Below are 26,058 nucleotides of genomic sequence, written 5' to 3'. Positions count from 1 at the left end.
CCTTTTATCATATAAAGTTTATAACTAGGAGTTCTCCTCTGAAAGTTTGGTTAGTTGCATTCTCTAAGTTTTGGTATGTCATATCTTTCTTTGAGCTATCAGTTATTTGGGAGTGTGCTGCTTAATTTATACACATTTATGAATTTACAAAATTTCCTGTTGTTATTTATTTCTCATTTAATTCCACATTGATTATAGAAAACACTCTGTATAATTTTGATTCTTTTAAATTTATTGTTCCTTTTTTTATGGCCTACCATACAGTTTATCATATTAATGTTTTATGTGTACTTGAAAAGAGTGTTTATTCTGCATGAAGTGTGTGTTAGCACTAGTTGATTTATATTTTTGTTCAAGTCTTTTATTTTCTTGTTAACTTCTGCCTAGCTATTCTAAGCATTATTGAAATTTTTAATTTTAATGTTGAATTGCCTATTTCTCCCTTCAGTTTCAGTTTATGCTTCATTGATTTTGGGACTCTACTGTTAGGGTGTTTATAATTGTTATATCTTCCTAATGGATTAACCTTTTTATCATTTGTAAGTGCTCTTCTTTTTCTCAAGTAATAAAAATTTTTGTGGTAAAGCCTATTTTTCTGATATTATTATAGATACTCCAGCTTTCATATGGTTACTATTTGCATGATCTTTTTTCATCCTTTTGCTTTCAAGCTATTTGCATATTTGAATCTAAAACATATTTCCTACCAACAAGATAAAGTAAAAGTTTGTGTGTTTGTTTTTGATCTCATACTGTCATCCTTTTAATTGTATTGTTTCATCTATTCACATTCGTTGCTAATATTGATATAATTGGATTTATATCTGCCATTTCCCTTTTGTTTTCTATATGTCTCACTTATTTTTATCTGTTACTCCTTATTGACTACTTGGTACTATGTAGAGATTTACTGGTATAATATTTTAATTCCATGAATAATATTAATCATATTTGGATCATATTAGTGGTTGCCCTAGAGCTTATAACGTACACCTTAAATAACCAAACTATACTTCAGATTTATACGTACTCAAGTAAATATATTTACTCATGTATGGCTCCATCTCCTCCCTTATTATTTGTGCTAGTATCATCATACATGTTGCTTCCATGTTACAAACCTAACAATGTATTGTTAAAATTATCTTGTAGAGTCTTATGTCTCAAAGTTAGAGAAGAAAGGAAAGCAGGCTTATATTTATAGTTTGTTGTATTAACTTTATTTACCATTTCTAACTCTTTTCATTTATTATTATGGATTTGAGTTATCATATTATGTCATTTCTTTATGTCATTCCCTTACTCAACATTTATTTATTTTTGGGACAGAGAGAGACAGAGCATGAACGGGGGAGGGGCAGAGAGAGAGGGAGACACAGAATCGGAAACAGGCTCCAGGCTCCGAGCCATCAGCCCAGAGCCTGACGCGGGGCTCGAACTCACGGACCGCGAGATCGTGACCTGGCTGAAGTCGGACGCTTAACCGACTGCGCCACCCAGGCGCCCCCATTCCCTTACTCCAATACAGTTTTATTTCCATCTTTATCCTTTGTGCTGTCATTGTCCAATGTATTACATCTAAATATTCTAAGCCCATCAATACAATTATATACATAGTTTTATGAAATTGCTTTTTAAATCAGGTAAGAGATAAAATTAAAAAAGATAATATTCAGCCAAACTGTCTTTGATAATTATCTACATAATTAGCCTTATTAAGATTCTTTGTTGGGGCACCTGGGTAGCTCAGTCGGTTGAGCTTCTGACACTTGATTTTGGCTCAGGTCATGATCTCAGTTTGTGAGACTGAGCCCTGTGTCCCAAGTCCTGCTTGGGACTCTCTCTCTCCCTCTCTCTCTACCCCTTTCCCTCCCCCCTCCCTCTCCCTCTCTCTCTCTCTCTCTCTCTCTCTCTCTCTCTCTCTCAAAATAAAGAAATAAACATTTTTTAAAAAGACTGCTCACTCATGTGAATTCAGAATTACTATTTGGTATTGCTTGCTTTCAATTTGAATGTTGTTAAGTATGATAAGACATATAATAACAAGTTCTCTCATATTTTATCTGGAAATGTCTTTATTTCATCTCCACATTTTGAAAGATAGTTTTTGCTGGATATAAGATAATCAGTCAATAGTTCTTACTTTCAGCATTTTGAATATCTCATTCCACTGCAGTCTGGCCTCATTACTTCTGGCAAAAAGTTTGCTGTTAATTTATTATGCTTCCCTAGGACCTAAGGGGTCATTTTGTTCTTGGTGCTTTCAAGATATTCCCTTTATCTTTCACTTCAAAATTTGATTATGATGTATCTGGATGTAAACATGTTTCCTTAAGTCTCTTGTGTCAGTGAGGCTTCCACCCTTTGTGGATGAATCTGTATGCAGCTTGGGAATGTTTTCAAGTCTGCCCCATGTTTGTTTCTGATTGTTATGGAGTGCTTACAGACTAGTGAATGCACTCAGACTTCCCAATACTCAGGGCTGACTAATCCTAGGAGGCTCTTCTTGGCTGTCTCCTTCCCTAGTTCTCTCTGCTAAACTTTTGGTTGCTCTTCCATTCTGCTTGTTTCTACCAGTAGCATGGAGCTACAAACATTTTCTTAATTGATCTTCACTAAGATTTCCATTGTTTGTAATGATACCCACAGTCATGGTATTCTGTCTGCTCTCATCTAAATAAGTCAGTCTACTCAGAGCTATGGAGTTCTTCATCCTAATATGGTGCTTCTCTCCCTGGCAGAACCTTTTTGCAACTACACAGGAACTAGGGACAGAAACAGTGGTTCCCTTATCCTAGAATGACATCTCTGCCTGCCTACAAGTGGGCACTGGGGGAAGGTAGCCCCTGGTCTTCTCATATTGTCCCTCCTGGTAAGGAAATTCTGTCCTCTACATAAGCTGGGGCAATCATGTTCCCAGTATTTCAGCATGCTGTGCTGGGAGTAAAGTTTCCCTTCCTACACAAAGGAGGTGAGTGAGTTAAGGAGCCTCAGTCCTCTTAAAACACTCAGTAGGAATCAAGGTTTCACCACATATAACTGGAGAAGATGAGAAACCCTAGTGGCTTGCACCTCCTGAGTTAAAACCATAGCCCTAGAATGGGTTCTGGTAGGAAGGAGAAAGCAGCCTCGTATTCTTGGATGCACCAACTCAGAGTAAAGAACTCCAAGTAGAGCTCCCATAAAACAGAATTTGGAGAAGGGTAAGGAAGAAGGTCATGGCTCAAATACCAGTTTCTCATTCTTGTTAGTGAGATGTAGCAGATTTCCTTTAATGAGTATTTCTTCATTTGCTGGTGTGCCCTTAGGAATATTCCAAGAGATTTTAATTTTTTAAAATAATTTTCTCCAGTTAAATAGTTATTTTGTTGGGGAAAGGGCTTACTGCATACTGCATATGCCATCACTTCAGTATTCTCAGGGATGATTTCTCCCAGACTTATTTTCTGGTCCAAACACCCAATTATATTCTAAGTCTTCAATATTTGAAAATACGTTTTCAGTTTCAAGTCCTTATGCTGTTGCCTGCCAATTTTTGTTTGCTTGCTTGTTGCTTTGTAAATCTAGTCAAATAAAGCACAATGATATTGAAATTTTAGGGCTGCATTTAGACCTTAGATTCAAGACATTTTATCAGCATGGGTTAGTTTGGAGCATTTTCTTGCATTTATTAATAAAATCTTCTTTTGTCCTTGTGAGAAAAGACAGACTTTGCTTCTTTGAACTGAGCAGTTTGGTTTTTTTTTTTTTTTTTTTTTTTTTTTTTTTTATAGACCATTTGGTAAAGAATGTTTGACCAGTACTGTGGTGTGACTGCTGAGAAAGCTGGGTTTAGAACCTTGCAGAAGTTCTATATTTGAATTCAGAAATCATTCTTAAGTAAAATGGTCTTCCCATTTCTGGCTCCTTTAAGATCCGTAACCATTATTGTTTATTAATGAGATTCTGTGCAATTCAGTAATATCACAGATCACACTATGATTCTTCTTCATCAATTTCCACTATAGAACTGCAATGGTTTTTTGTTTTTTATTGCTTACATTCCTTACTTCTTAAAAGACCACAATGATAGTACCAGTTGAATTTTATACTATACATACTCTAATTTTCTATATTTTTAGAAATATACCAAGATACTTAGAGTAGAAAAATTATTACTGACATCCAGTGTAGATTATGAGATTAAACATGCTTTATTTTTCTGTTTGCAATGGGAATTTTCTGGGCTGGAAAATGAAGAAAAGAGTCTCTGGAGAAAAGTGTAATGAAATAACGCAAAGATAGAGAGGGAATGTTGCAATGCGAGAAATATGAGAGGAAAATGAGGCCAGAGAAGTAGGGCAGAAGCAGAGCAGTGAAGGAACTTGACTTTAATTTTATATATTAAAATTAATTAATCTTTTATTTTATAGCCAATGCTTATGGTTTCTTTTTAATGAAAGCTTTCCCACTTCTTAAAATTATTTTCTTTTATTTTTAAGTCTCTAGTCCACTTGATTATTGAGATGACTATACAATTTTCTCTTTTCATGAATAACCCTTTTTCTACTTTGAGTTAAAGAACACTCCCTCTTTCCCACACTCATCTCTCATGCCACTTCTGTCATATGTAAAACTCCATTTATCTGTGACTCTGTCTCTAACTCTGCATTTTATTTCTTTGGTCAATTTATATATCTTTGCACTAATACCACATCATGGTAATTACAACAGTTCTTTATAAAAAATGATAGCATTGGATATGACAAATGCTCCTTACCCACACATCACAGAAGTGCCCAAGCAATTCTCTTCCATGTAACTTTTAGAACAATCTTTGTAAGTTGTATAAAAAAGGTGAATGGACTCTTAATTAGAACAGTTCTTTATTTAAACACTATTTTTCACAATTAATATTTCTGCCTTTTTCTTTTTTTTTCTTGTTATACATAGCTAATATCCTCCCTTCCTTACCGTGAATTCTAATAGTGCAATTTTACACTTTTCATGCATCTGTTCTAATATTTATGATTCTGTAAAACTGCATATCCCAATGTGTTGCTTTTTTTATTTTTTAAGTTTTTAAATGTCTTGTTATTTTAGCCTATGAGCTCCCCATCCTCAAAAATACCAATAATTCTGACAATGCATGTTAATTATCCCTAAAACCCCAGGAAGTATGGGGTGGAAAATGGATAAGCCTTATCTTAGAAACCCACATCACCAGAAAATCACAGCTAGTTCTCACCTACGAAACAACTTCTCAGATAATGGCTTCACATTTTTCACCTATGGAGAAGTAATTTCAGAGGATAAACAACCTAGATTGCAATGTACCAGACCTTGGATGCTGGAGCAAGGGGAACATGGCTGCTCTTAGTTACTTGGTCCACATCAGTCCTTTTCCAGTACTTCATTAGGTCAGGGATTCTGTAACTACTGATTTTACTCCTGAGAATGTCTAGACCAGAACCCTGGGTCAACATAGGTTGAGAGATAGGCATTATTCATCTCAAGGTATGGAAGAGGAGAATAAATAAGAGAACTCTAAGATTTACTTTCTTGTTATATTCTTCCACTGAGATTTCTGGTTGCCTCATTACCTAGGCTAAAGCCTCCACCTACCCAACCCTTATACACACATCAATTCAAATCAATCTCTATCATCTCAGGTTCCTATATTTCCCATTCAATGTGAGTATTTCTTTTTGAGTATTCTTCACTCAATTCTTTTTTTTTTTTACTTAAAAAAAATTTTTAATGTTTATTTATTTTTGAGAGAGAAAAACAGAGCATGAGTGGGGGAGGGGCAGAGAGAGCGACACACAGAATCCAAAGCAGGCTCCAGGCTCTGAGCTGTCAGCACAGAGCCCGACACGGGGCTTGAACTCACAAACGTTGAGATCATGACCTGAGCCAAAGTCAGACGCTTAACCAAGAGCCACCCAGGTGCCCTTCTTCACTCGATTCTCAATAAATCTGTGGATATTACCATTTGTTTATCACCTCTTACTACATTAGGCCTTTCCAAAACTGCATGGTGCTGCTCATTAGAGCCATTGTTCAATAAGTGCCCTCTTGAGCCTGCTGCTCTCAATTTGCTTTTACAGATCTGGCCAGGCTTTCTTCCTAGACACCATTTCCATAAGTGGCAAATAAATAACATGGTTTTTATAAATTTCATAAGTCTTAAATTAGAATAACCTACATTTCTTTCTCTCTCTGCTTTTTTTTAATTGATTAGAGATTTCTCTTTGCCACAAATCAAACTGAAAGACATTTCCTAAATCGAATGCACTGATGAGTCATCTATGAGCTTTTTTTCTGGCTGAAAACATATCTGAATTATTATTGTACACTCAATGCTTCTCTCTACAAGATAAGATTTTAGGAAAGTACTATTAATATATATTTTCCCTATACTTATATCCCTGATTCCTTCCTGTACCAATTCTACTACAATATTCTGACTCTATTACAAAAAAATGAATGAACAAAAAACTAATGGAAAAAAATCATGGCAGAATTAAGAATATTAAAACAGCTTGCAGTTCCACATTTTCATTTGTTGATAATTTTGCAAAAAAAAAGTGGGCTAAGGTGGACAAATTCACTTATTCGGCTTTCTTTCCAGCTTCATTCTAGAATATCTTACTATATTGCAATAGGTGGCACACTAAACATTCCATTTTATACATGTCCTTGCAGCTAGGATTCTGGATGCAAATAAAGTTCCATATAGCAAATGCAATTTCAAAATGTGAAAGCAGAAGACAGGTATAGGTCATTGTATTAGTTTCCTAGAGCTGTATTACAAAGTACCCCAAACTGAGTGTCTTAAATTAAGACAAATGTTTTGTCTCACAGTTCTGGAAGTCTCACAGACCAAATTCCAGGTGGCAGTAGGACCATGCTCTAGAAGCCTATGGGGAAGAATGATTCCTTGACTTTTCCTAGCTTCTGGTGCTGTCAATTCTTAGAATCACTTGGTTTGTGGCAGCATAATTCCTATCTCTGCTTCCATCTTCATATGACATTCTCACTGCGTTACCATTGTGTTCCTTCTGTGCATGTCTGTCTGTGTCTCAATATTCATTTTTGATAATGGACACCAGTCATTTTGGATTAGGACCCACTCTAATGACCTTATCTTAATTTGACTACATCTGCAAAGACCCTATTTCCAAAGAAAGTCACATTTTAATATAGTAGGAATTAGGACTTCAACCTGTCTTTTTTGGGAGATCCAAATCAATCTAGCTTCTTGACAGTTCCGGTTGGTTTTAACTAGCAAGTAAGGTTAAAAGATATGAGATCTTCCTAATCTCATCTCCATGTCCAGCCAATTTGTTGGTATTGAGAGGAAGTTGCGGCAGTAATTTGCTAATCCTGGGATCACACCTATAAATGAATGTTCTTGAAAGCAAAACTTCCGCTCACTTTCAAAGAGAAGAGCTCTTATGGCAAGTCAGTTATGCAGCATTCCAGGAATCAATTCTGTAGGTCTAGTCTAGATCTTGCTTCTATTTACTTAACTGCTACATATACATAATTCCCTATGTTAAAGTTTTATACTTAAAATACCTGAGGTTTTCTCCTACCTACACTGAGTTCCGACTAATACACATATCAATTTTTTTATCATCTTCAGATTCATTTTAGGCATGAATTACACCATCAGAATGCTTCTGTGTGGTTCTTTGTAATGTTATATAAAATGATGAGTGAGTAACCTAGATGGCTGGTACTGTTTCTACTGAACCAACAGCAGCATCTGGATTTTTTAAAAGCCAAGTTCAATTAAAAAGTATCACTTGTATCATTAATGTCCTGCCTGAGACAATTAACAATTTTAAGTGACTACAAGACATACTGTACATACAAGAATATATTTGGTCATTCTAGTAGCAGTTGGAAATGCATATTTCATTTGACAGCATTTGCAAAACCCTTTATCACCTCAAAATAACTTGTGCAATGTACAGATTTCCATGTGTTAAAAGTTAGTCTCACAATTTTTTTGTACGTAAAAGTCCAATTTGGCTTATATATAAAAATAAAGTTGTAGTCAGTATTGATTTTGTGGTTGTATCTTCTCAAAATTAATCATGAAAATTCCCAGTCCTGCAGTCTTCACCTGACTTTTGAGGTTGCAAGGCAATTTTGCCACAAAACTAGGAATTAACAGGAATTCCACTGTCATATTATGTTTTATTATAATATTACATTTTATATTTTAATAGTATTGTTATGCTAAGAAATGTTATGGCACAATTTTAGTGGGCTTATGCTTCCTCATTTAGTTTTCGATAGTCACTATCTTTATTTGCATACATAGGAAAATGTTATTTAGTTAAATAGCCCTGAAGAGTAATAAAGGTCTTTGCTCAACTAGTTCTGGTTCTACCTGTTTTCTCTGCTCATAAAACTCCATAGACACATTGCATATGTCAAGGTGAAAAAATATGGACATGTAACTTAGAGAAATGTAAACCCATCTTTCAGACCCTCTGTAAATCTCTCAAGTTCATATTGCTAAAATGAACCAAGTTCTAACTTCCATCTGATTCCAGAATATTATATTTTCTCTTATTTTTCTGTGTCTTCTATCATCTAAAAAAACAGAAAAATAAACTTGAATTTCACTGTTGGAATAAATGATGCTACTATTAGGATTCAATCTTACTGTCAGTCCACTGAGGCCTAATCAAAAGACAGATATGAACTGACCAATCTCCTGATTAGGAAACACAAAGATATAATTTTTCTTCAGTCTCTTGTGAAAATGGAAGCCTATACGTCACTAATTCGCACCCTACAGTAGAAATGCCTTTTGCATTGAAGAGTTATATTAATTATTTTCAAGAGCTATAAAAAGAAAATACATATACTGAAAATTCAAAATTCTAGGAATTATGTTGTATTTTAACTACATCGTTTAAAAGAAACTTAGTTATAATTCAGATCTTATTCTCAAAATACAAATAACATGTATAAATCTATTTTCCAGAAATAAAATGATGACAGCTAGCCAAGTGAAATATATAACACCTGCCATATATAAAAGATGAAACAGGATACAGGTAGTTTTGAGGAGATCTGAACAACAAAAAACTGAAAATAGCAAGAAAATGGAAACATATCATCAGTGTTAGAAAACATACATAAAAGTTATTTCAAAACAAGATGGAAAAATATAATCAAACTAAATACTATGGAGTATGGACTATGAATTGCATAGTTCTATAGGAATTACTAAAATTTCTCATTTAACACAAAGGATCACTCATTCTTTAGTCTCTGGATTTCTTTTGTCTTACTCTACAAAACAGCATGGTACTAAGGAATGTGTATTGCCTATTCCTAATTCCAATCGTAAAATATCAATATCTAGTTGCACAATAAGTTATAACTACCATGTGCTGCCATCCCTGACCCCAAGTAACTTGCAAACTTACAGGGACTGAAGATCCATATACACAGATACAAAAGAGAAGTGCACTTAACATATGTTCACAGAAAACACTGAGAAAGTTCCGAGAGACTCTTTGTGCTACAGAACTGAGAGATTCCACCTGAATTTTGGATTGAGTTTCTCTCCTTCTACAAAAAACACCACTGGGATTTTAACAGTGAATGCATAGAATCTGTAGATGTTTTTGGATAGTATGGATATCTTAATAATAAGTCCTCAATCCATAAACATTAAATATATTTCCATTTACTTACATCTTCTTTAAATTCTTCAGCGATGTTTTGCAGTTGGTTTGTACAACTTTCTCATCCCCTCAGTTAATTCCTAATCATTTTATTCTTTTTGATGCTGTTGCAAGTGTATTTGTTTTTTTTAATTTCCTTTTCAGATTACTCCTTGTTAGTGTATAAAAATGCAACTAATTTTTGTGTGCTGACTTTGTATTTTGCTGCTTTGCTCAATTCATTTATTATTCTTTTTTTAAGCTTTCATTTAAATTCTAGTTAGTTAACATATAGTGTAACATTAGTTTCAGGTACACAATTTAGTGATTGAACACTTCCACACAACACCCAAGTGCTCATCACAAGTGCCCTCCTTAGTCCCCATTATCTATTTCCTCCATCCCACCACCCCCCTCTCCTCTGATAACCATCAGTTTGTGCTCTACAGTTAAGAGTCTGCTTCTTGGTTTGCCTCTCTCTTTTTATCCCCTATTCTCATTTGTTTTGTTTATTAAATTCTACATATGAGTGAAATCATATGGTATTCTAACTTTTTTTACATGTGCAATCTTTAGGTATTTCTATATATAAGGTTATATCATCTATGAACGGAGATGATTTCACTTCTTCCTTTCTAATCTGAATGACTTTCATTTGTATGTCTTGCCTAATTGTTCTTACTAGAATTTTCAGTACCATGGATATCTCCATGCAGAGGAATTAAGGTGGACTCTTATCTAATACCATATGCAAAAATTAATTCAACATGTATCAGAGACCTAAATGTAAGAACTAAAACTATAAAACTCTTAGGTGAAAACATAGGGCAAAAATTTCATGACAATGAATTTGGCAATGATTTCTTGGATACAACACCAAAGTGCAAACAACCAAAGAAAAAAGAGACATTTAAAATGTCATGAAAATTTAAAACTTATGTGCATGAAAAGATACAATCAAAGTGGGTACCTGGCTAGTTCAGTCAGTGGAGTGAGCGAGCTATTCTTGATCTTGGGGTTGTGAGTCCCACATTGAGTGTAGAGATTACTTAAAAATAAAATCTTAAATATATATATATATGTGTATATATATATATATATATATATATGTGATTATATATATATATAATCAACAAAGTGAAAAGGCAACCTACAGAATGGGAGAAAATATTTTCAAACCATATTATCTGATGAGCAGTTAATATCCAGAATCTGTAGATAACTCTTAAAACTCAACAACAAAAAGGCAATCAGATTCAAAAATGGGCAAAAGATTTGAATACATATTTCTCCAAAGAAGAGACACAAATGACTAACAAGCACATGAAAAGATGCTCAACATCACTAATCATAAGGGAAATGCAGATCAGAACTACTGTGAGATACCACTTCACTCCCATTATGATGACTACTAGCATAAAAATAAAAAATATCAAGTATAAGCAAGATGTGAAGTAGTGGTCCACCACTGGTGGGAATGTAAAATAATACAGCTGCTGTAGAAACAGTAGGGCAGTCCCCACCCCCACCAGATTAAAGAGAGAACTGCCATATGATCCAGGAATTCTACTTATGGATACATACCCAAAAGAACTGAATCACAGTCTTAAAATGATTTGTATACCCATGTTCATGGCAGCATTATCATAGCAGCTAAAACACTGAAGCAACTCAAGTGTCTGCTGATGGATAAGCGGGTAATCAAAACATGGTACATACTACAAGAGAATACCATTCAGCCTTAAAAAAAAATTCCGACACATGCTACAACTAGATGAATCTCAAAAACAGTATACTAAGTGAAATAAGCCAGTCACAAAAAGATAAATACCCTGTGATTCCACCTATGTGATATGCTTAGAGTAGTCAAAATCATAGAGATACAAAGTAGAGGGTGGTTGTCAGGGACCGAGGGAAGCGCGGAAAGAAGTGTTATCAATTAATAGGTATAGAGTTTCAGTTTTACAAGATGAAAAGAATTCTAGAAATGGATAACGGTGATGGTTGTACAACATTACAAGTGCATTTAATAATAGCACCGAACTGTACACTTAAAAATGGTTAAGATGGTAAATTTTATGTTATATGTATTTTACCATACACACAAAAAGGAGCAATCAACGAAGAACAATTCCTGGAAAATACCAAAATACTTGCTAATTAAACAATGAACTTCTAAATAACTCACAGGTCTAAAAGGAAGTTTCAAAGGAAATTAAAAACCTATTTGAACTGAATGATAAAAATTAAATTTAAAATATGCAGAATTCAGGGCACCTGGGTGGCTCAATAGGTCAAGCACCCAACTCTTGATTGTCTCAGGTCATGATCTGAGGAACTGTGAGATAAGCTCCAGATGAGCTCTGTGCTGACACCAGACAGTGCAGAGTTTGTTTGGGATTCTCCCTGGCCATCCCTATTCATGTTCAAATGTGCGCATGTGCACACACGTGCACACTCCCTCAAAATAAATATTTTTAAAAAGGACATTTGGTTGGGGCGCCTGGGTGGCTCAGTCGGTTAAGCGGCCGACTTTGGCTCAGGTCATGATCTCGCGGTCCGTGAGTTTGAGCCCCGCGTCAGGCTCTGTGCTGACAGCTCAGAGCCTGGAGCCTGTTTCGGATTCTGTGTCTCCCTCTCTCTGACCCTCCCCCATTCATGCTCTGTCTCTCTCTGTCTCAAAAATAAATAAACGTTAAAAAAAAATTAAAAAAAAAAAAAGGACATTTGGGGCACCTAGGTGGCTCAGTAGGTTAAGCCGTGACTTCGGCTCAGGTCATGATCTCACGGTTCGTGGGTTTGAGTTCCACATTGGGCTCTGTGCTGACAGCTTGGAGCATGGAGTCTGCTTTGGATTCTGTGTCTCCCTCTCTCTCTGCTCCTCCCCTGTTCATGCTCTGTTTCCCTCTCTCTCTCTTCTCTCAAAAATAAATAAATATTGAAAAAAAATTGAGGGCCACCTGGGTGGCTCAGTTGGTTAAGTGTCCTACTTCAGCTCAGGTCATGATCTCGCAGTTTGTGAGTGTGAGCCCTACACCAGGCTCTGAGCCTGGAATCTGCTTCGGATTGTGTGTCTCCCTCTCTCTCCTCCCCTTCCCTGTGCACGCTCTGTCTCTCTCTCAAAAATATATAAACATTTTAAAAAGTTGAAAAAAAATTGAAAAAAATACATTTACTTTTTAAAAAAATATTTATTTTTGAGAGAGAGAGAGCATGAGCAGGTGAGGTCCAGAGAGAGGCAGAGACAGAGGATCCAAAGAGGGCTCTGTGCTGACAGCAGAGAGCCCAACGAGCCCAGGAACCACCAGATCATGACCTGAGTCAAAGCTGGACACTGAACCGACTGAGCCACCCAGGTGCCTCCAAAAATACATTCACTTTTTTAAAAAATGCAGAATTCAACTAAATTAGTGTTTAAAGGAAAACCTATAGCATCGGATATTTACACTAGAAAATTTAAAAATCAAATCAATAATAATCATAGTTCCACTTTGAGAAATTGGAGAAAATGAATTTAAACACAAAGAGAGCAAAAGGAAGAAAATAATAAAGATTAAGAGCACAAATCAATGAAATTGGAAAAAAAATAATGTATAATATCAATAAAATCAAAAGCTGGTTCTTTTCAAATAAATGAAATTGATAAATCTTATGCATTGATCATAAAAAAGAGAAAAACAACACAAACTTTTCAGAAATTAAAATAGAAATATTACTGAAGATTATATTAAAAGTATAATAAGGAAATATTTCAGTGAATCTATCTATGCCTTGAAGTTTGACAAAGTAGACAAAATGGACCAACTCCTTGCAAGATATATACTAACAAAGCTTGTTTATGTAGAAGAAAATGATGACCTGAATAGTGCTATATTATTAAAGAAATTTATTTTGTAATTTGATAACTTTAAAATTCATACCCAGATGGTATTACTGGCAAATTCTACCAAACATTTAAGGAAGAAAACCTACAGTTCTACAGAAACACTACACGATTTCAAAATCAATTAAGCTCATTCTATTCACTGACTAGAAAAACACATGATTATGTCAATAGAGGGAGAAAAAGCCTGTGACACAATTCAACATTCACTCATGATAAGAAAAACTCAGTAAATGCTCAATGATAAAATGATATCTAAGCACACCTGGGTGGCTCAGTCAGTTAAGCATCCAACTTCAGTTTAGTTCATGGTCTCATGGTTCACAAGTTTGAGCCCCACATCAGGCTCTGTGTTGATAGCTCAGAGCCTGGAGCCTGCTTCAGATTCTATGTCTCCCTCTCTCTCTGCCCAGCCCCACTCATTCTTGCTCTCTCTCTCAAAAATAAATAAAACACTAAAATTTTTTTTTTAAAAGATATATACATAAAACCTGCAACTAACTAATGGTGAAAAACTAAACATTTTTCCCTTAAGATTGGGAACAAGACAAGAATATCCTCTCTCAGTACTTCTATTCAAATTGTCATGTAATTTGTAGCCAATATAATATGGCAAGGAAAACAAAGAAAAGCAATAGAGGTTGGAAAGGAAGAGATTAAATACGTCACAGATGAGTGGTATTCATCTACCTAGAAAAGCCCAGAGAACATACAATTAATTCCCTAGAAATAATACATGAATTTAGGAAAGGTGCAGGATATAAGGTCAATATACAAAAATCGATTATATTTCTATATACTAGCAAAGAACAGTTTGAATTTAAACATTTTAAATACCACTTAAAATACTACCAGAAGTGAAATACTTAGAGTTAAATCTATCAAATCCATCTTCAGGCCCTGAATGATGAAAACTACAAAACACGAGGGAAAATATCAAAATAAATTAAGTAAATTGAGAGCTATATTGTGTTCCTAGATTGGAAAACTCAATATTGATGTCAATTCCTTCCAATCTGATAAAATAGAAATCAACTGAGAAGATATCAACTAGCTGGTTCTAAAATATATATGGAAATGCAAAGAAAATAGACTAGTCAAAATATTTTGGACAATGGACAACAAAGTGGGATGTTTCACGCCTTTTAAGACTATAAAGCCACAGTAATCAAGAAATGTGGTACAGCAAAGGAATGAGCACAAAAAATCAATGGGACTAAATATGGAGCCCAGAAATAGACCCACATAAATATAGCCAACTGATTGTTTTTACAAAGGTCAAAAGCAATTCATTGAAAAAAGAATAATCTTTTCAGAAATGGTACCAGTACAATGACATATCCATCTGCACAAAAATAAACCTTAAACATATCCCAAATGTTTTACACAAAATAACTCAAAATAGATCATAGACCTAAATGTAAAAAAGTAAAACTATAAAACTTACAGAAGAAAAAAAACACAGGAGAAAATCTTCACAAACTCAAACTTGGCAAAGAATTTTTAGATATTACACCAAAGCACAATCCATTAAAAACAAACAAACAAACCATTGATAAATTGCACTTCTTGACATTATAATTGCTTGTTCCATGAAAAACTCTAAAAAATAACAAAAAGGCAAGCAACAGACTGGCAGAAAGTATGTGAAAACTGTATATCTGATAAAGAATTTACATTAATAATATATAGAGAACTCTCAAAGCTCAACAATAAGAAAACAAACAACCCAATACAAATGGGCAAAGTTCTAAAAAAAATTAACCATAGAAGATATATAAATGGTAAATAAAAAGATGTTCAACATCATTAGCCATTAAGGAAATGCAAATTGAAACCGCAATGAACGCGGGGCGCCTGGGTGGCGCAGTCGGTTAAGCGGCCGACTTCAGCCAGGTCACGATCTCGCGGTCCGTGAGTTCGAGCCCCGCGTCAGGCTCTGGGCTGATGGCTCGGAGCCTGGAGCCTGTTTCCGATTCTGTGTCTCCCTCTCTCTCTGCTCCTCCCCCGTTCATGCTCTGTCTCTCTCTGTCCCAAAAATAAATAAAAACGTTGAAAAAAAAAATTTAAAAAAAAGAAACCGCAATGAACTATGACTACATACCTATTATAATGACCATATGTAAAGGCAAAACAATAGGAAACAAAAGGAATGTCAGTTCAGATGCAGAACAAATGGAACTATCATTCACTGCTGGTGGAAATGCAAAAGTACAGTCATCTTAAAAAAACAGTTTGGCCTTGGAATGGCCTGGGTGGCTCAGTTGGTGAAGTCCAACTTCATCTAAGGTCAGAAACTCCTGGTTAAGGAGTTTGAGCCCCACTCATTGCTGTCAGTGCGAGGCTCACTTTGGATTCTCTGTGCCCTTCTTTCACTGCCTCTCCCCTGTGCTCTCTCTCTCAAATAAATAAACAAACAAACAAACACATAAACATTAAAAATCAGGGGCGCCTGGGTGGCGCAGTCGGTTAAGCGTACGACTTCAGCCAGGTCACGATCTCGCGGTCCGGGAGTTCGAGCCCCGCGTCGGGCTCTGGGCTGATGGCTGGGAGCCTGGAGCCTGTTTCCGATTCTGTGTCTCCCTCTCTCTCTGCCCCTCCCCTGTTCATGCTCTGTCTCTCTCTGTCCCAAAAATAAATAAACGTTGAAAAAAAAATTAAAAAAAAAATCAGTTTGGCTTCTTTTTTCTTTTTTTTTTTTCAACAAATGGTACATATACTTCCCATACAGCCTAACAATCCTATGCCTAGGCATTTACCCAAAGGAAATGAAAACTTATGTTTACACAAAAACCTATACATGAACATTTATATCAATTTTACTCATGATTGCAAAAACCTAAAACAACTCTCATATCCTTTAATAAGTAAATGATAAGCAAAAAAATTCCACACAATGAAATACTACACAACAATAAAAAAGAACAATTAATTCAAAACCAACATGTATGAATCTTAACTGGATTTTGGTAAAAGAAAGTAGCCAGAGGGGCTCCTGGGTGGGCTCAGTAGGTTGAGTGTCTGACTTCGGCTCAGGTAATGATCTCCCAGTTCACGAGTCTGAGTCCCACATCCAGGCTCTTTGCTGTCAGTGCAGAGCCCACGTCTCATCCTCTGTCTCCCTGGCTCTCTTCCCCTCCACCCCCTCTCTCTCTAAAATAAACATTAAAAAAAAAAAAAATAAGAAAGAAAGTAGCCAGGCCCAAAACTTTAAGTATTGTATGATCCTACTTATATAAAATTTTAGAAAAGGCAAATCTACTAGCACTTAGAGAAATGCTATCAGGGGTTGTATGGGGAAGGTGTTGGCTAAAAAAGCCATCAAAAGAAAACCTTTGGGGTAATGGAACTGTGCTCCTTGGTATTCTATGCATTTTACAGAAACCACAGAACTGTATATCACAAAGAATAAATTCTACTCTTTCAAATCTTGCTTATTCAAATGTTACATCAACCAGACTGAGAGGAGAAAGAGAAATGAAATGCAGACTGTGAGAAACACTGTGATTCAAATGGATGATATAACTGAAGTGGTTGGGAAGAAATATGACTTAAGTGACCTTGACAATCATTGTTTTGACCTGATATTATCATGTTAAAGACAAAAAGAACTGTATACAAACACCTTGGTAACTTGGTTTTCACAGTGGTATGAGTTAGTAATTCTGAAACTATTTTCTATGTATTCTAACTTAAATAATAAGTAAATGTATTGTAGATAATGATACCCAGCTTCTCACTGTTGGGGAATAAGTTACAAATAAGAAAGGGTGAATTGTTAGAACAAACCTTGGGTTGTTAGATTGGATTAGAGGTATCAGGATGAATTCATGAAACTGTGTGTGTGTGTGGGGGGGGGGGTTATTTTCCAATATCTATTCAGATGGACTGACACATAAATATACATGTGGTATGTGCACATACAAATATTTCTTGGCTCTGCTGAGAGCAATGATACCTCAATAGCAATATGCACACCTAGCACCTAGATCTTGGTTTATAGGTACTATTTTCCAATAATAGGAATCAGACTTCTTTTTTTCTTTCTTTCTTTCTTTAGTTCTTTTATTTAATTGAAATACATTTGACATACAACATTGTATAAATTTAAGACATAACATGTTAATTTGTTACATTTGTATGTTGTGATAACGATTGCCATTGTAGCAATGCAGCTTAGTGTTCTGATAGCTAATTTTTATTGCCCTGCTACAGAGGACTATTTTATAAATTATCTGCTTGAATCTTTTTATGCCTTTAGTACTTGCATATTAAGTAATAGATACTTTATTTATTTTTTTCAATATATGAAATTTATTGTCAAATTGGTTCCCATACAACACCCAGTGCTCATCCCAAAAGGTGCCCTCCTCAATACCCATCACCCACCCCCCCTCCCTCCCACCCCCCATCAACCCTCAGTTTGTTCTCAGTTTTTTAAGAGTCTCTTATCCTTTGGCTCTCTCCCATTCTAACCTCTTTTTTTTTTTTTTTTTTTTTTTTGAGTCGGACTTAGAGAAGTGATTGATTCCAGAGATGGGGCAGGAAAAATCCAGGATGAGTGAAAGAGATAGTGGTCTAGAAAGTAAGGAAGTGCTCAAAAAAAGGTGGGAAAAGGATGAGGATATATGAAAAGGACACAAGAGCCAACCTGTAAGAACACTTGCAGGCCAAAATTAGAAACATTTGAGCAAGAAAATAAATAGCAATATTATTGGGTTGTGATAAAAAAAAATAATATCCATGAGTCCATACTGGCATAGATAAATGATTAATGTGATAAATTAAGGGGAAGCAGGAATAGCTCTTGCTTACAGAAGCATCCCAATTAATAAATGCAGAAGCAATTAGGGAAATAGAACATTACCATTAGAATAAGATATACTGAAAAGTTTAAGAAGAAATAAAATATTTGCATAGCCTCAAAGCAGTTCCTCCAAATATTTACTAATTATGAAGGAAAAAGTAGTAACAATGCAATGGAAAAAACAGGAGGACACCAACTTAACTAAGTGATTTAGGTTAACGTAACTAGTAATAAGTCCTATCAACATATGGAACCCCTGATATCATGTACTAAGAAAGCTACATCATTTCTGTGGAATGCTTCCTAAAAATGCATAACCTGGACTTAATTATGAAAAAAAAAATCAGGCAAATCCAAACTGGGGAACATTGTACAAAATAATGAATCACTACTCTTCAAAACTCTTAAGTTCACAAGTAAAAAAAAAAAAAAAGTCAAAAAATGACTGAGAGACCATTAGGTACTGGAGAAAACTAAAGAGATATGACCACTGAATGCAATAAGTGATCCTACATCAAATCCTGAGACATATAATATACATTAATTTAAAAACTGGTGAGTATCAAATAAAGGATTAATTCAGAAAATAGTATTGATAACCATGCTGTGGTTATAGAAGATGTCAACCTTAGGGGAAGCTGGGAGAAGAATATATAGGAATCTCTATACCATTTTTTAATTAATTCATAAATCTAAGTTATTCCAAAATAAAAAGTTTTGTTTATTAAATGAAATAAAATTATAGGTAGAATAAGGAGGAAAAACTATTATAAGCAAAAATTCCAAAACACATGATCTATCTTCTAGAATAGACAAAAGTTCCTGAATCCAAAATCTTAATTGGATTAAATTTCACAAATTCCATAACTACCTTGGACTTTCCTACCACAGCTCTGGAAATCAACCAGTTTTTTAAGGAGCCTTGTTCCATGTATTAGAGAATGGTATTGATAAACCAAAAACTAGATGCTGGATGTGCTTATTACTACTGAGATATTATTATTCTCAGTGGGAAAAATTAGAAAATATCTCTTTTCAGAAAATGCTAGTTTCACAATACAAAAGTAGCTATAAGCCTGGAGGATATTTTCCCACGTCAAGAGTCTGAAGAAATACTAGATGTTCTTCTTCCAGTAGCAAACCAGGAGTAACACAGGAATAGAATCACACATATTTGTGTCCTTAAAAAAATTGGAAAAAAAATAAATAGGATGATAAATACATATAGTTAAACAAAAGAAGGAAAGGCAAATTACAACTATTACATTCTAGAAAAGTAGACATGAAGGAAGAAATAAGCTGTATCCTAACAATACATAGGTTTAATATTCACCATGTCCTATCTCAAAACTTTGGTGAATCTATGTTGCATTCTTTTTTTAAAATAGTTGCTTTTGGGAGAGTACAAGTGGGAGAGGGGCAGACAGAGGGGAACAGAGGATCCAAACCAGCTCTGCGCTGACAGGCTCACAGCAGTGAGCTGATGTGGGGCTTGAACTCATGAACAGGGAGATCATGACCTGAGCAGAAGCTCAACTGATTCAGCCACGCAGGTGCCCCGCTACGTTGCTTTCTTAAGAGAGACCTCTTTAGCCGGTCACTGAATACATTTCACAATCTGGTCCAAGTACTTTCACTACTATTACCCAAGGATTCCCTGCCTATATACTTCACTTCAAGCATCCCAGACTATGCCCCATATCTCTTGCTTTTGTGCTCTTACGTGTACTGTTCCCTCTACATGGAAACTTCTCTGCTGATCAACAAACCACTTGTTATTCAAGACCACACCAGAAGCCTCTCCTTCCCGAACTCTATACAATTTTCTCTAAATTAATTCCATCTCTCCCTCCTTTGAATTCTCTAAGCAGCTCCTTCCAATCCCTTTCTCGTCTTAACTTGTGTTCTTGCTGTTTGTGTCTTGCCCAACCCCAACTAATAACACATATTTCTTTACAGAAAAGAAGAGACTCTTACCTATCCACCTTCACATCCTCAGAGGGATCAATTCATGTTTATCATGTAAGGTCTTCCTCCAATAAATAATTATAGAAAAAATCAATGAAATATCTAGAACTGAACACAAACTTGAAAAAAATTACAAAGTAATGAATATTTCTACCACAGATTCCCTCATTCCAAAATAGTCTTAGATTTTCTTGATCACAAATTTGGGCAAGGAAAGATCACATTATCACTTCAGTGAGCATGCTTGTATCCCCAGCAAATTCTGGTAGGAGTCATTAATTCTGTTGCTAGGGCAATTGCTAGCCAAATTTGAAAACAGTAGAGCCCAGTGTAGGGAGTTTGTTGATGACTTCCAATAGTCACAGCAGGATATTTTTGTTTTTCGGTTTCCCTTTGTCCCTAGGGAGGGAAGTACTGTGGAATGGCAAACATAAAAATGGCCTTAACATGGGATTCAAATTTAAAGGAGTTGCCCCTATCTTCACCTCAACCAAGGGAAGTAAGTGTACCTTCTTTGATGCAGAAGTGGGGGGGGGGGGGGGGCGGGCAGGAGCCCATCTATTAGAAGAAGCCTCAGAGACATGTCAAAGTGCTGGTCAATGGGGTTTAACCGAGTCCTGCTCTGTCTGGTTTTGTGCCAAAAGAGTTGGTGGTGGGAGGGTGGGTAGACAGAGCAGGTCCCTTGGAAACAGAGTAGACAATGGACACACAACTAGGATACAGGGTTACTGGGAAGGGATCCCAAGAAACTTCCTCTGGAGATTAACAAAGGATCCTTCTTAGCAAGAACCTCTCTCATCTCTCTTCCTCTCTAAGACCTTGGTTACCCTAAGGTTGTTTCACTAGAAACAGAATCCAGGACTCAGTCCTGCATGGGGTTGAAGAACAGCAGACTTCTGTTCTTTTCTCCTTCTTTCTTCTGCATCAGGGACCATATTACTGATGATAGTCATTTTTTAAACCTCTTTTATCTGGATAATTACAAATGTATAGAAAAATGCATAAAGCATAAAAGTATAATTTAATGAACTGTAAAATAAACACCTGTTTAACTTCTATCTAAGTCAAGAAATTGGATATTAACAGGACTCCAGAAGCCTTCTGCATGTTCTTTCTCAAAAAATCCCTTCCCTCCTCCCCAGCAGTACCAATATGCTGAATTTTGTGGAATTTGATTTCTGTGTATTTATTAAATAGTTTTCCTACCTAACTCTATACTCCTAAACAATATAGTTTCATGTCACCTGTTTTTTGAAGTATGTATAAGTAAGAGTAATAAAATATTTATTATACTATGTCTCGCTTCTTTAACTCAATATTATGCCTTATGATTCACTCTTTTGCAGACCTATAATTCATCATGTCATTCGTAGTATGATATTTCATTGTATGTCTATAGTACAGTTTATTCATCTATTCTGAAAGGACTTTAGGATATGTTTTAGGTTAGTGTTGTAAAGAGGAATACAGAAGGCCACATACTTGTCACCAACTGTCCAAGAACATTGTTATGTATTTCTGAACCAAGACCTTGAGAGCTTACATACCAGAGCAATGTGTGAGGTGGGTGTACCTGTGTGCACAAACCTAACCTTAAGAGCTTCTGTTGCACTATATGTGTGAGATAGTGTACTACATGTTAGAAAGAGCAAATAACTCCTGTGAGTCCTGTCAGGGCTATGCCCAACTTTATACTCCTAAAACCATTGTTCCTGGGCTGCATGCATTGATAAAGATTGAAATGTAGGTTACATTTATTTTTTGAAGATCTAACACCAGAGAGGCATGGCTTGTACTTTCAGAGCCATTGCTAACTTTTAACACATTTTACATTAAACATTGTTATTTTAAGCTTCACTTCTGTTTCCAAAATCTGTTTAAACAAATTTTCTTGTGAATTACCTTTTAATGAAAGGGTTGTTATAGGAGTATCTAATGGCAAGTTAGATATTTGCAGACTTTCTGGAGCTTTTACTGCAGTCTCTCCTGTAAGGCTTTCTTAAAGAATGTTAGTGCACAGGCAGTGTTTCTTGTGAAGGATGTAGGATCTAGTCCATAAGTAATGCCAAAGACTTGGAATTTCGCTAGGAAAATGGTCTCAAGCCTAGGGATTATGCTATGATTAGGTCATTAGAATTCAACAGAAAGGGATTGCCTGTTTATCCCTTCATGTAGACCTCAGGGCTTCAACTATCAGAGAGTTCTCCAGTTCAAATTACTTCCCAAGAAATACTGAAGTTTATGCTTTGGACCTCTGTATTAGTCAGAGGCCCTCCTGTTGCAAGTGAGAAAATCTACCTCAAAATGTTGAGGCAAACATGAAATTTAATCATATATACACAAGCAAATTCAAGGGTGTCCCCAACTGGTCCAGAAGTGGATTCACGCTGACTCAGAGCTTCCAATGAGGTTCTAATTCCATTTCCATCTCCATGTCTGTATCTCTTCCTTGTTTTCTCATTCTTTGCTTCTCCTTCTGATTCTCTTCTGTTTCAGACAGATTTTTCCCAAATGACAGAAAGGTAACTAAAGTAACACTCTAGACTGTATCTCTATGTCCATATTGGCCCCTCTACACAGAGGAAGGGAGTGTGGAAGGAATGTGTGCGGTAAAGAATGTTTCTTTGACCAAAGAGAAGTCTGGCTTTTGCCCACAGCTTCTGGGAAATAATCTTGAACCCTTGGAATGTCATGCCTGCTAAACAGTATCTATGTTTCCCTGGGGGCATTGGGCCAACATGAAAACAACAATATGATATAGAGTGGGATACCTGAGCCATGCCAACAATTTGACTTGGAGTGGGTGCTTTGGGTCAGGCAGCCTGACCTCCTAAAGGGCTTTAAACAAGTCAGCCATGTGGGCAGTCAACAATTCTGACTGATGGAACCCCAAAGACACTAGATACCAACGTTTGGGTGAGTACCCCATGTGCATTGTTACACCTTGATGCCAGTAAAGTAACTCCATCCTGATTGTACAGGGAGAGGGTGACTGGAGTTCCATGTTTGGTACTTTTCCAGGACTCTGCCTTATACATCACTTCCTTTGGATAATTTTGATCTGTAGTGTTTCGTTGTAGGAAAATCTATGATTATGACAGCTTTCAGTGAGTTCTATGGGTCTTTCTAGTGAATTATCAAACTGTGCGGTTTGGGGAACCCCAAACTTGCAACTGGTGAGAGAAGTAAGGGTGATTTTATGGACTTTGTTCCCTTTAACTTCACAGCTGAAAAAAACTCTTAGTAAGAGATATAGCAAAAATGTCCTGGCTAATCAAACATTATAATTAACATACACAAACAGTCCACCAGTGAAGTTTTATAAAGATGTCCCTCTAAATCCTTGACCTCTGAAATATCCTTAATTCACATCATTACCAGGAGATGGAAGAACTCCTATTTCCTGAGGACATTTAAGTCCCCAAAGGTGTTTGGGAAAGAGCTACATCTTTCCGAGCAGGGACCTTAGCCTTAGACAAAATTGGGGATAGATAAAATAATAGCATGACTATTTAAAATTCCTTGGAATATAAGTAGATGTTTATTAATGAAGATTGAGGGAGGAAGAGAATTGAAAACACATGTCCAGATTTTCTTTTCTTTTTTTTTTCAACGTTTTTATTTATTTTTGGGACAGAGAGAGACAGAGCATGAACGGGGGAGGGGCAGAGAGAGAGGGAGACACAGAATCGGAAACAGGCTCCAGGCTCCGAGCCATCAGCCTAGAGCCTGACGCGGGGCTCGAACTCACGGACCACGAGATCGTGACCTGGCTGAAGTCGGACGCTCAACCGACTGTGCCACCCAGGCGCCCCACATGTCCATATTTTCTAATTTATCATTCACTTCTGACTTTATTTCATGTAACTAAGTCATTATATTAGAAAAATTCAAAAACCATGATTCCATTGAAATGTTATAATAAAAAGCATATAAATGCTCCCATTTGTGGGAACTCATGTAGTAAAGTGGAATCCAGAAACTAATAAATCTTCTCTTTAATAAACCAGCTGATAAAGGCTTAGTACTTAAAAAAAGTACTTTAGCACTATAAGATATAAAAAGCTGAATGCAAGTCACAAGTAGTAATAAAAACCCTGTACTCAGAATAGCACTAGGACAAAATTACATCACACACACAGAAAAGAATGATCATAGTGTAGAACAATGGAAGAAGAAAGAAAAGAAAGTCCGTAGAACCAATGACTATTCTCTTGAATGTTCTCATTAAGGGTTATAATTTTAGTGAAGAAACACTAAAATTTGATAACAGCTCTCTGTCATAAAATATTCACATTTGCCTGAATTATATGTGCACTAAAATATATGCAGCTCGCATTTCATGAAGTAGTCCTTTATAAAGTTATATAAGTTAAATAATTTTCCTAGCTTTGCTGTACAAATACATTGTATTTATTCAGCCCCAAGATGCATGTATTTTTCATATTTCAACATTCTAATTGTATTCTGCTTCTTGATTTTAAAAACATTATTATTTTTCTGAAAGACTGTTATCAACACGATGGTTTCTACTATAGTAATGACAAGGAAATATTTATAGTAAATTAGTGGAGCCCACTAAATTGTTATGTACAAGAGTCAGATGTCCAGTAAACAGAAACCATGCAAGTGCCGTACCTGATATAGTACATTAAACCATGTTAATGTCTGCGAGTACTACTCAATACAGAGAAACAAACTGAATGAACAATGTAATTTTTTTAAACCTTGAGTACTGGTGCTTGAAACATGAAATTAAAAACTCCTAGAGTTCAACAATTACAAACTTGCTTGTCCCACTCAATGTGCTCCCCTTGGTGGTCTCATTGATTCCCGTAGCTTTACCTCCCTCTAGGTAGTAATGATTGCTAAATTATAACTCAACAGCTCAGAAATCTCACCTGAGATTCAGAGCCATATATCTAGCTCTCAATCAGATATTTTACTCATTCGCTTATAAAACTTTATTGAGAATCCACTATGTTCTACAGGTAAATCAAACTTAACACATCCAAAACTAACTAGCTAACTCTCTCTCTCTCTCTGTCTCTCTCTCTCTCTATACACACACACACACACACACACACACACACACACACACACATACACACACACACATATATGTGTGTATATATATACATATATATATACATATTTTTTAACATTTATTTATTTATTTATTTTGACAAAGAAAGAGTGTGAGCAGGGGAGAGGCCTAGAGAGAGGAAGAGAGAATCCCAAGCCAGCTCTGCTCTGTCAGCATAGAGAGTGACATGGGGTTCAATCCCATGAGGAGATCATGACCAGAGCCAAATTCAAGAGCTGGGTGCTCAACTGACTAAGCCACCCTGGTGCCCCATTTTTTGGTAGCCATTCCTTTTATTAACATCACCAAGAGTTAGGGTTAGATAAAAGTAAGAAAGTTATCACCACACCTTCATGATGCTCAACCAATTATGCAAATACTATTAAATCATCATCTTAGGGTATCTCATATCCATCCTATACTCTTTTGTTGCCTCTGCCTTAATTAAGGTCCTCCTATGATCTGAATGTTTGTATTCCTCCAAAATTCATATGTTGAACCCTAAACCCCAATGCGATAGTATTTGAGGTGAGGTCTTTGGGAGGTGATTAATTCGTGAGAATGGAGTCCTCATCAGTGTAATTAGTGCCTTAAAAAAGAGACCCCAGAGAGACCCCTCACTCCCTCCACCATGTGA

The 26,058-nt window shown here is 36.0% G+C and overlaps 1 long non-coding RNA gene across 1 annotated transcript in view; it reads right to left on the bottom strand.

Moving 5' to 3' along the window:
- Positions 1-20,533, bottom strand: part of LOC147577435 (uncharacterized) — a 260,510-nt gene extending 239,977 nt beyond the window's left edge. Inside the window, exon 1 of the long non-coding RNA XR_015255819.1 lies at positions 20,345-20,533. This is a non-coding gene — a long non-coding RNA (uncharacterized LOC147577435). The remainder of the gene's footprint in view (positions 1-20,344) is intronic.
- Between the last annotated feature and the right edge of the window lie 5,525 nt (positions 20,534-26,058).

The sequence above is a fragment of the Puma concolor genome, chromosome C2 (genome assembly GCF_028749965.1).
Source record: "Puma concolor isolate L17-30 chromosome C2, mPumCon1.1.hap2, whole genome shotgun sequence".
Lineage (NCBI taxonomy): Eukaryota > Metazoa > Chordata > Mammalia > Carnivora > Felidae > Puma > Puma concolor.
The sequence above is the reverse complement of the archived record's forward strand: the minus strand, read 5'-3'. Positions and strand labels throughout refer to the sequence as shown.